The 12,515-nt window shown below is 43.8% G+C and overlaps 1 protein-coding gene across 4 annotated transcripts in view; it reads left to right on the forward strand.

Moving 5' to 3' along the window:
- ANK2 (ankyrin 2) overlaps positions 1-12,515 on the forward strand; it is a 939,290-nt gene that overhangs the window by 40,807 nt on the left and 885,968 nt on the right. Inside the window, exons 1-2 of one of the 4 annotated variants that reach the window (XM_063920163.1) lie at positions 8,524-8,593; positions 8,966-9,066. The exons of 2 other annotated variants lie outside the window; for them this stretch is intronic. The gene's annotated coding sequence lies outside the window, so the exon portion shown is untranslated. Of the gene's footprint in view, positions 1-8,523; positions 8,594-8,965; positions 9,067-12,515 lie in introns of those variants that run through there. One more of the 4 variants, XM_063920161.1, reaches the window with a different exon arrangement.

The raw sequence follows: 12,515 nt of genomic DNA on the forward strand, positions 1-12,515 counted from the left end.
GATTTCCATTTCCATTTCTGATTGTCATCTGACATGATGCAACAGCATTTTTTTAACCAATACGTTGAGAAAGAATTGCTCCCATTACAGAAGTAGAGGCATCCACTTCGATAACAAAGGATTTTTTTCAAGATTTGGACATATCAATATTGATTCTGATGTGAAAAGAGTCTTAAGTCAATTATAAGCATTTTGTGCTTCAGGTGACTATTCAAAAGGAATGCCTTTTCTGGTAATTTGGGTAATAGGAACAATTATTACAGAAAAGTTTTTTATGAATTTATGGTACAGATTTGCAAGGCCAATGAACTGCTGTTCGTTTTATTCTTAGTTACCAGCCAATTAACAACTGCACCAATCTTACTGGGATCCATGGGGGGTCATTCCGAGTTGATCGCTAGCTGCCATTGTTCGCAGCGCAGCGAACAGGCTTAAAATCGGCACTTCTGCGCATGCGTATGGCGCACACTGCGCACTTGCGACGTACATTCGCAAAAGCCGATGCAGTTTTACACAAGCTCTAGCGATGCTTTTCAGTCGCACTGCTGATCGTTGAGTGATTGACAGGAAGTGGGTGTTTCTAGATGGTAACTGACCGTTTTCGGGGAGTGTGTGTAAAAACGCAGGCGTGCCAGATAAAAACGCACGAGTGGCTGGGGAAATGGGGGAGTGGCTGGCCGAACGCAGGGCGTTTGTGACGTCAAAACAGGAACTAAATAGTCTAAAGTGATCGCAAGCGCTTAGTAGGTCTGAAACTACTCTGAAACTGCACAAAATTATCTTGTTGCAGCTCTGGGATCCTTTCGTTCGCACTTCTGCTAATCTAAAATACACTTCCAGTGGGAGGCGGCATAGCGTTTGCACGGTTGCTTAAAACAGCTAGCGAGCGATCAACTCGGAATGACCACCTAGGTGCAATCAGGGAGATTGATGGACTATTCAGGGAGTCAGGGAGGTCTGCAGCTACTCTGAAACTGCACATTTTTTTTTTTTGTAGCAGGGTTGCGATCCTTTCATTCACACTGCTGCTAAGCTAAGATACATTCCCAGAGGGTGGCGGCTTAGCGTTTGCACTGCTGCTAAAAGCAGCTAGCGAGCAAACAACTCGGAATAAGGGCCCATGCTCAGACCATCAAGGGAACTTATATAGCCTAAGATTTGAATTCCAGTTTTCCAATCACACTTTTCCAATTTAATATACAGTTTGTTCTTCTGAAGTCTTTCAAGTACAGTACAAACATGTTTCTGAGTTTCCTTGAGATTGTCAGAAAATATAAGAATGTAATCCATATAGGTGACAATGAAGCAATCTAATAGATCTCGTAAGACCTCAGTAGTAAAATGATGGAAAGCTGATTACATAACCAGAAAGGCAGACCAAAATGTCTGTAAATTGACCTAAAGATGGTCTTCCACTCATCCCTTGGTCAAATACAAAGCAGTATGTATGCCCCATGTCAATCAATCTTTATAAAGATTTTTGTGTTCTGTAGCCTGTCCAACAAGTGGATAACGGTTCATGACAGTAACCTTATTCAGTTCCCTATAGTCAATACTAGGGCACAGAGTAGACTATTTTCAACAAAGAATAAGGCTGCCCCTGCAGTAGAAGTAGAATGGTGAATGAAGCCATTTTTTAAGTTTTCACCCAGAAATTTGCGCAGAACTTTTAACTCTGGTTTGAATAAAAAGTAAATCTGCCCAAAAGGTATTGAGGATCCAGGTAACAGCTCAGTGGGACAGTTTATAGTTGTGGTCATGTGACTGCTGATGTCATGCTGGTACCAAATTGAAACAGCCCAGCCTATTTAAACTTCTCTGGAAGTATTTTTCAGTACTCCCCACAGCAACCAGTTTACTGCCTGCTTTCGCTAGAGTCTACCAGCCCCTTACTCTAGGAACCCAGTCACAGGGCCGAAACCCCTTGCAGGAGTCAATGGTGCTGGCCACAGATATGTTAGACTCTGCACCTCTGCTCTGGGTCCATGCCAATCCACCTAATACAGTTAGCAGCCATATTATCCCAGTGAGAATTGTGACAGAATCTTTTAGCAAATTATAGCAAATTATGACCTTTGAATCTCAGATTAGATATAGAAGTATGCAGTACATACAAAAAGAAATGAAGAAAAAAACACACAAAAAAACGCTGGAGGTTTATGACAGTGGGGTATAGATGGGTGGATGAGTGGAGCCAGCACTTTAAATTTAGAAGTGTGACTGGCTCCTCACCCTCTATGCCCCCCTCCAGATCAGAGAAACTGAGGCCTAGGAGAGACGGATAGAACAGAATTTATAGAGAAGGAGGTTAAACATATGAAACAGTAATGAAATATGAAAAACATTCTGCAGAAATATATACAGCAGTCACAACAGAAAACCAAACACACTATGGCAGGAAAGCAGCGCAGAGTGGGCGTCCAATGTCCCCTGTGGAATCAGAGAAATGGATATACCATTAAGTACCAAAATCCTGTTTTCTCCTTCATCCACTAGGGGACACTGGAAGTTTATGACATCCCAGAGCACCCATCACGGGCAGGAGAGTGCTCAGACACCCGCAACACAGAGCAGCCAAATTGAGATTCAGGGGACGAAAAGGTACCAAGCCTGTAGAATCATACAAAAGTATGTTGACCAGATCAGGTAGCCGCATGACACAATTGTACAGTAGAGACCCCTCGAGCAGCTGTCCATGAGGGACTCACCGACCGTGTGGAGTGTGCAGAAGTGGATGTTGGCGGAGTTCAAGAGGATGCCAAATAGGCATGTCTAATAGATGAATCCAGCAAACCAGCATTTACTTTGACACAGGCCAGCCTGGCTTAGCTGCATCATAAAGGACGAAGAGTGTGTCTGACTATCTTAGCTGAGCAGTTCTGTCTACATAGATGGGCAAAGCACGTACTACATCCAAGGATTGAGAGGATGGAGACTCCTCTGACAGAACAGGTAGCACAATAGGCTGGTTGATGTGGAAAGAGGAAACCACTATGGGTAGAAAACCCTGTTTTGTGTGGAGTTCCGCTCTATTCTCATGGAGGACGAGATAAGTAGAGCGACACAACAAAGTTCCCAATTCCGAGACCCGTCTGGCCGAAGCCATGCCAGAAGGATCACAGTCTTCCTGGATAGAAATTTTAAGGCCACCGTTTCCAAAGGTGCGAATAAATATGACTGGAGAAAACATAGCACCATATTAAGATCCTGAGGTGCCATAGGAGGTACAAAGAGAGGTTGAAGATGAATTTCCCCCTAGAGAAAAGTCTGTACTTCCTGTATTAAAACCAGATGCCTTTGGAAAAAATTGAGAGAGCAGAAATCTACACCTTTTAAAGACCCCAACCTTAAACCTGCCAAAAACCCTGCCTGTAGAAAAAGCAGGAGCGGGAACAATCTAAGCAGTGTGGTAGGAAACTTTTTTCCTTCATACCACTCGACATAAGCCTTCTAAATATGAACTAATGAACTGAAGTTACCTGCTTTCAAGCCCGCAGCATAGTTGGAATTACAGACCATAGAATACCCCTTTGTCTCAGCAGTGCTGTCTCAACAGCCATTCCATCAAACGCAGACGCTGTAAGTGTGGATAGACAAACAGAAAAGGTGGGAACAGGTAAATTAGGTGGAATGGCCAAGGAGTCATTAAAGTATCTACAGCCTCGGCTTCTGGGTCCCGAGTTCTGGAGCGGTACCAAAGGAGCTGGTGATTTTGTCTGGATGCCATGAGGTCTATCTTCCCAACGCTGGACTAACTGTGTGAAGACCTGTGGATGGGGTGTCCATTTTCCAGGTAAAGGTCCTGATGACTTAGATAGTCTGCTTCCCAATTGTCTACCCTGGGGATGAAAATTGCTGAGATCTCCATGGCATACTTTTTGGCCCAGAGGAGAATGTGACTGACCTCTCACATTGCTCCTCTACTTTGAGTCCCTTTTTGTCTTTTTATGTATGCCACAGTCGTGGCTTTTTCCAACTGGACTCAAACTGCCTGCCCTTTGTGTAGAGGAAAGTAGAAGTGTAGGGCATTCTATACCACCCTGAACTCCAAGATGTTGACTGGTAAAGATGCCTCCTGTGGAGACCAGTGTTCCTGGAAGTGACAGTCCATTGTCAGGGAACCCCATCTGCAAATACTGGCGTCCATCGTGAGGAGATCCCAGTTCCATTTTCTGAAATGACGGCACTCCAGAAGAGTTGTTGTCTGCAACCACCAGAAGAACAAAACTCGTGTCCTGGGTGATAGGTGAACTAGGCGATGCATTTGCAAGTGTGATCCCATCCATTGGGAGAGGAGGTCTAATTGAAAAGGACATAAATAAAAACGACTGTACTGGATGGCTTTAAATGCAGCCACCATCTTGCCCAGAAGATGCATGCAAAGGTGAACTGACAATCGCTGAGGTTGGTTCAGCCTTTCCGGGAAAATAGGCAAGTATGATCTGAGCAACCGCCTGAGTTTATCAGTTCCTGTTTTCAGCTTCTCCTAGCTTGTGTCTATCTGCAGTCCCCACACTGCTTATCATTTCCAGCTAGTACAGCCTGTGCCGTTAAGCATTGCAATCCTGTACAGTCTCCACACTGCTCATCATCTCCAGCTTGCAAAGCCTGTGCAGTCTACCACTGCTGTCCTGTGCAATTCCAGTATGCTTTCATTCCCATATCCAGTACCTGCATGCATTATCACTCAGCCTGGAGAGTGCGCATCCATTACCTGTGTGCATTACCACTCTTCAATACAACCTATAACAGTTTGTGAATATCAACCATTACCAGCAGGGTGCCTAGCCTCACCAGTGTGCACAGTCACTTCACTAGCAGAGCTCACTCTTGTACACCCGATTATAAACTCCTCCAGCGAATGCCTGTTTCCTTTGCAAGGCAGTTACTTTCAGTTTAGTGCTTCATCGCAACTTCCATTCCTGTCCTGTTCTGATACTGTCGATTAGCTCCTGCGATATTCTGTATGAGGAACAGCATCATAAGACCACCTAACTTTGTTCAATCCAGCCCCAACCAGTCTTGCCCATAGGTCCCAGTCCAGAGCCCAAACAAGACATGGATCCTGAGGCTCTTCCCATGTTTGTGTGGGTATTCTTTGGCCCAGGTTGATTCCATGGTTGATTGAAAGACTGATGGGTGCTGGTTATGGACTTGAAGAAACCCTCTTAGTATTTTACTAATGCTCTTGAAAATATATCTAAAAAATGTATATAGCCTTTTTTTGTAATTAATTCTAATTAATTAACTACAGTTTTGTATGACCATTATTGTCAGTCAAATTAAAATCCAGCACAGATTTAAGGTTTTGCTCTTGTATGGTGCTGTCATGGCACCTTTACCCTAATCATCATAGAGTGCCTTAATTATACTTAACCAGTAATTCATAAAGTTGTGTTAAGGTGTCAAACGGAAAGCTGTACTCAGTAGTGTATCATATTAAAACATAAAACATACTTCAGGAATGGGATGCATTTGGCATCCCAATGGATGGGATGCCGGTTGTCATGTGACCAACGCTAGAATCCTGACACCACTTGGGACACCAGTGCCAGAAGACTGACAGCCGACATCCCGAAGGTAAGTATTGGGGTAACTTTTAGGGTTAGAGTCCGGGAAAGGGGGGGACTTAGGGTTAGGAACTGGGGGTGGGGGGTTAGCCCTAGCCGCCACCCCCGAGGGTTAGCCCTAGCCACCACCCCTGGAGTGTTAGGGGAGGAGTGGTGTGTGAAAATATTTACCCCCTCCGACATCAGTATCTTCAATGTTGGGATGCCAGTGTTGGTCATGTGCTTTTCCACACCAGGGGGTATAGTTACTAAGCTCCCGATTTTGACTGATTTGGTGTTTTTTCATCAAAGTGTCATCTCGGGAATTTACTAAACTGAAATCTCGGCAGTGATGAGGGCATTCGTATTTTTTTGGAAGTCAAAGAAAAAAATACGAATGAATACACCATCGGTCAAATACGCCTGTTATTTTATACAACTCGGTAATTTACAAAAAATTCTAATTCACAATCACTGCCGGCAATAGCCAAACACTGCCGTGAAAAAATACAAATGGTAAAAAAATGCAGTTTTCAAATAGACCTGCTTTTTTTTACCGTGTTCTGATAGGCATGCACGGATCCGTGAGATCCGTGCATGTTTATCAGTGGGAAGGGGTGCTAAGGAGTTAAAAATCAGGGGGAAAAATTGCGTGGGGTCCCCCCTCCTAAGCATAACCAGCCTCCTGGTTGTAAAAATACGGGGGGGAAATTGACAGGGGTTCCCCCATATTTTAACAACCAGCACTGGGCTCTGCACCTGGTCCTGGTGCAAAAAATACGGGGGACAAAAGACGAAGGGGTCACCGGTATTTTTAACACCAGCACCGGGCTCCACTAGTCAGAGAGATAATGCCACAGCCGGGGGACACTTTTATATTGGTCCCTGCGGCCCTGGCATTAAATCACCAACTAGTCACCCCTGGCCGGGGTACCCTGGAGGAGTGGGGACCCCTTAAATCAAGGGTTCCCCCCACTCCAGCCACCCAAGGGCCAGGGGTGAAGCCCAAGGCTGTCCCCCCCATCCAAAGGCGGCAGATGGGAGGCTGATAGCCTTTTGTTTAAAAAAAGAATATTGTGTTTTGTAGCAGAACTACAAGTCCCAGCAAGCCTCCCCCGCAAGCTGGTACTTGGAGAACCACAAGTACCAGCATGCGGGGGGGAAACGGGCCCGCTGGTACCTGTAGTTCTACTACAAAAAAATACCCAAATAAAAACAAAACACGCACACCGTGATAGTACAATTTTATTAAACATACATGCACACTTACATTCATACATACTTACCTATGTTGACACGAAGCAATCGGTCCTCTTCTCCAGTAGAATCCACGGGGTACCTGTAAATAAAAATTATACTCACAAACAATCCTGTGTAGATCAGTCCTTTTCTTTAAGTTTGTAATCCAGGGACTTGGTAAAATAAAAAAAACGGATTACCCGAACCACGCACTGAAAGGGGATCCATGTTTACACATGGACCCCCTTTGCCCGACTGGCGGGACCCCCCGTGACTGCTGTCAAAGAGGGTCCCTTCAGCCAATTATGGAGCGCCACGACATGGCACTTTCCTGATTGGCTGTGCGCTCCTGAGCTGTCAGTCAGGCTGCGCACTGTAGATACAATTTAGCGCATAGGCGCTCCATTGTATCCAATGGTGGGAACTTTGCGGTCTGCAGTAGACCGCGAGTTTAAGTGGGGCCAACCACAAGAGTGACCCCACTTAACCTCGTGGTCTATAGCAGACCGCAAAGTTCCCACAATTGGATACAATGGTCTTTTGTTCCTCGTATTTTTTGCACCAGGACCAGGCGCAGAGCTCGGTGCTGGTTGTTAAAATATGGGGGAACCCCTGTCAATTTCCCCCCCGTATTTTTACAACCAGGACCGGCTCAAAGAGCCCGAGGCCGGTTATGCTTAGGAGGGAGGACCTCACGCAATTTTTTTCAGAATTATTTACACTTTAAACACTTTTTTTAAGGTACACAATGAAGCCCTGCACGGATCTCACAGATCCGGCAGGGATTCATCGTGTTAAGTTCGGCAGTGTTTTACTAATCACTCCCGTAAAACACTGGCTGAAATTACGAATGACATCGACATCGGAAAACACGAAAATGCAGAATACGACAGCATAGTAAATGAGGCGTAAAAAATTCAAAAAGTTGCAAATTCAAACATTCGATGTCATTCGTGTTTAATCTCCCTCCAAATGCTGACAATTACGAATCTTAGTAAATATACCCCCAGGATTTAAAGTAACATTTTGGTGCCTTCAGAAAAAAATAAAGTACAATATTTATTCTGAAGGCACCAGATCAGTAAGAGTTTGGGTATGTAACTAGATCCTCATATGTGGGGTCTGCTATGAGCATATCATAAAGTAGTGGGATGACTTATATGGAAGCTTCCATAAAGGGCTGATTCTGAGTTGGATGCAATTGGCAGTGGGGGTAATTCAGAGTTGATCGCAGCAGATTTGTTAGCAGTTGGGCAAAACCATGTGCACTGCAGGGGGGGGGGGGGGGCAGATATAACAAGTGCAGAGAGGGTTAGATTTGGGTGGGTTGTGTTCAAACTGAAATCTAAATTGCAGTGTAAAAATAAAGCAGCCAGTATTTACCCTGCACAGAAACAAAATAACCCACCCAAATCTAACTCTCTCTGCACATGTTATATCTGCCCCCCCCCCACAGTGCACATGGATTTGCCCAACTGCTAACACATTTGCTGCCACGATCAACTCTGAATTACCCCCAATGTGGATGTATCTAGCACATTTCAGCATTCTGCACATGCGCCAGGTCAGATGTAAGCACACTGTTCGCTAGTGCGTACGGTTTGATCCGTCATTTGATGGATCACATTATCTGTGTTATGGGTGTTTCTGGGCAGTAACTGGGAGGTGACCTTGCTAACGCACAGATCTATTCTCTGCTTCATCATAGCGTGCGGATGGAGGTATGACACCTGTTTTTAGGCTTCCACATGCGGTTGCATGGATTTCCTGCATCTACGGGCGGATTCTCACATTGTAATAAGCTAGTAAGTACAACGGCTGCACAGCACCTCAGAAAGAGCAATCATCTTGTTCCTCATTACCAGTAGTTTACTCATCTCCTCGCAGCAGTAGCAAAATTAATAGCTGCATTATTACAGATGAAACAAAACTATTATGAGATGTGTGGCCCCTCCAAACAAGGCAGTTTTACTTGGCAGAAGGTCATACAATCCTTAGCAGCAAAAGCACTTTAATTGGGAACTGGCAGTAACTGCTTTGTATGCAGTCAGGAAAATGTGTCTACTGAAACCTGTTAGCTGATTGTGTTAGTACTCATTAACATGTTGCTCAATAGTTAGTTGGATGCAGAACAGGAGCCTTGTCTTTTAAACATTGCTCTTTTCATGTCTTTCCAGAAAACAAGCTTGTAGCATATATTCCAAATGCCAAATCATTTCCAAACTGTTAAGCATTTCTTCTTTTACAACGTGGAGGCATTTTTATGATCATTTCTTTTGTAAGTACCAAACATAAATGAAATAATTCCAACTGTTGAGTTTTGTGGAACAATCCATTCCCGTATATTCCCAGGCTTCTTACCAGCATGTTGAGTCATCGCACATTTTGGCAAGGTTAGACATATCTTCTGTGTCACTTCAGGTTTCTGGCAATCGGATGTTTTTAACCACCAGTGTAACAGCATAAAACAATGCTGTGCAATAATAATAGTAATAAAAATGAAGCCATCACTATGGTTAGTAGTAACTTATAGAAAATAATGCAGAAAACATGCTTTACCAATATATGTATTTTCTGTATGTGAAGGACCAGTCTGAAAATATCAATCGGTCGGGCATGCCGGATCGTCCAGCATGTCCCTCTGATGCAATATTTTCTAAGTGTCCGGTCGGCCGTATTGGGTAGTGTATGCCCTACCACAGCCGACCGACAGACATTCCCCTGTTCTATCACATGGGAAGGAACGGGGAAATGTCTCCCGAAAGCGGAGTGCCGATATCAGCAACCAGCGGAGCAGTCACTCCGGCACATAGGGGATAGCTATTAGCCATATTGTTGTGGAAGGGGATTCAATTATTAGAAAGGCAGATAGGGCAATCTGCTACCGGGACCGCACTCGTCGTACAGTGTGTTGTCTTCCAGGTGCTCGGGTATGACACATTGCAGATTGGGTAGACAGATTATTGGGAGGGACTGGGAAAGACCCGGCAGACTTGGTGCATGTTGGCACCAATGATAAAGTTAGTGGTAGATGGGATGTCCTTAAAAACAATTACAGAGACCTAGGTCTCAAGCTTAAGGCAAGGACATCTAAGGAAATATTCTCTGAAATATTACCTGTGCCACGCGCTAGCCCAGGAAGGCAGAGGGAGATTAGGGAGGTAAATGTGTGGCTAAGAGATTGGTGTAGGAAGGAGGGTTTTATCTTCATGAAACATTGGGCAGACTTCTCGGTCAGGCGCCATCTTTTTTGTCGTGGTGGATTGCACCTGAACGAGAACGGGGCAGCAGTGCTTGGGGGATGGATGGTAAGAGGGTTGGAGAAGATTTGAAACTAGATGTCTGGGAGGAGGGATTATAAAGATTTAATGGGACAATCAGAGAGCACAGTAAGAAGGGATCTATAAAGTATAATGGGGGTGGAGAGTAATACTCAAGTAACTAAAGATATTATATCACCAATAACACATACAGATAAGGGAATTACTAAACTAAAGTGTATGTTTACAAATGCAAAAAGCCTAACAAGTAAAATGGGGGAATTAGAAATTATTGCACTAAATGATCAATATGGTATCATAGTCATTATGGAGACATGGTGGGACGATTCTCACGACTGGGCAGCAAATTTGGAGGGATATACTTTCTTCAGGAGAGATAGGACTAATAAAAAAGGAGGGGGTGTATGTCTTTATGTTAAGCCACTCTTAAAACCGTATTTAAAGGAGGTTAACTATGAAGGGATTGTAGTCATTATGGGTTGAGATGGGGAAAAGGTAGAAAAAAAAGTGCTTCTTCTGATTTTAGAGAGCCGAGTCGGGTGGTGGTGAAGGAGTAGCAGAAGCAGCAGCACATTCTCATTCGTCCTTACTGCTGCTGGTGCGGTGATGAGAGACAGTGGGGTCAGAGGAGCATGTGCTGAGCCTGGATTGGTGGAATCCAGCACATGCTCCTCTGACCCTAGCAGTGGGCGGGGCTACAATGGCACGTTCATCATAGTCTGTCCTTAGTATCCTGTGACTGTCTGGCCTCAAGAGGAGGGCGCTGTTGCAGGAGTCTACTCATCAAGATGTGAGATACAGAACTTCACTCTGTATAGACGTGTGTGTGTGTGTGTGTGTGTGTGTATGTATGTACAGTGTGTGTGTGTGTGTGTGTGTGTGTGTGTGTGTGTGTGTGTGTGTGTGTGTGTGTGTGTGTGTTTAAAGCACACAAAGAAAATCAAATCAAGCAATTGTTAAATTTAGTAATTAGGTCCTATCCTGTAATGCAGTGATATACTGTAGTCTGTGCACTTTACATATACTTTATGTAAACTAGTTTACACATACACAAAATAAGAAAAACACACAAATGATTGAACACTGTCTTATAACTAAAAAATAATGTTTTATATACTGTATGTATGTAAACATCAGTACTGTACGGGTGGTAGTACAGTGTCTTTGTTCACATATCCAAGTCCAGCTAGTGCCGCCTCCCGCACATTGTTTGTTTTACTTGTCTTTGGATGGCACCAGGGCCATTGCTGATATTATTCGGAAGTAGCCAGTAATACACAGGATAAAACAGATTGAGCTATAGAGCTAGGAGGAGTTTCTAAATGGGGCAAGCTCTTAAACCAGTGTTTAATTTGAAAGTAATGAAACAGTTCTTTATGTGGGAGAGAGAATCTGTTGTGTAGCTGGGGGAACGAAAGAAAGACGTTTCCATCCAATAAATCTCCTAGAGTAGAAAGATTGCAGGCGCTCCAAACAGAAATATTCAAATTTGGTATTAACTAACAGCTTTCAAGGAAAGAGCTGCATATGGGGCAATAAATCCGGGGAGTTTACCTATTAAATCATCCCATACTCATAAAGATGGGATCGTAGAGGGCATAACGGATACGTTTAAGGGACGGAGGGATTTTGGAGTCCATAGCAGGTCCTCTAGGGGATAAACAGCTAACACTCTCAATGTGTGCCCACAGGGACTTAGAATGGGCCAACCTCCAACATTTTAGTTGAGCCAGCAGACAGGCTTCTTGATATAAAACTAAATCAGAGAGAGTAAGACCCCCTCGGTTACGAAGAAGGATCACTCTACTACGCGCTAATTTAGGGGGATGGGATTTCCATATATATTTTGACAAAATAAGTCTGCATTTATCAATGTAAAATTTAGGGAAAAAATAAGGTATGGTCCGAAATAGATGCATAAGCTTGGGCAGTAAAGACATTTTAAAAGCGGCTAAATGGCCTAACCAGGATATTTCATATAAAAGCCAAGAGGATGTCAAGGTTTGAAGGGTAAGTATGAGGGGAGGTAGGTTCACATCAAAGACTTTAGAGGTGGAGGAGGGAATATGTATCCCTAGATATATAAGCGAGTCAGATTTCCAATTATACGGATATTGAGAGCGTAGCGTAGCCGTAATTGTATCTGGTAAATTAATAGGTAAAGCGTCAGTTTTGGTTGTGTTCAATTTATAATAGGATGCTTTGCTAAAGCTATTCAATAAAGAATGTAGGTGAGGAAGGGAGGAAGAAGGGTGTGAAACAAATTAAAGCACATTGTCAGCGAAAAGACAGTTTATGAGAAAATTGACCACAAATCACTCCAGGGAATGCTGTGTCTGATCTAACCTTAGCAGCTAAGGGTTCTATCACAAGTACATATATCAGGGGTGAGAGAGGCCATTAGAAATTAGGACTGTCTGACAGGAAGCCATTACTGAACACCCTT

This window comes from Pseudophryne corroboree, chromosome 1, assembly GCF_028390025.1.
Source record: "Pseudophryne corroboree isolate aPseCor3 chromosome 1, aPseCor3.hap2, whole genome shotgun sequence".
Lineage (NCBI taxonomy): Eukaryota > Metazoa > Chordata > Amphibia > Anura > Myobatrachidae > Pseudophryne > Pseudophryne corroboree.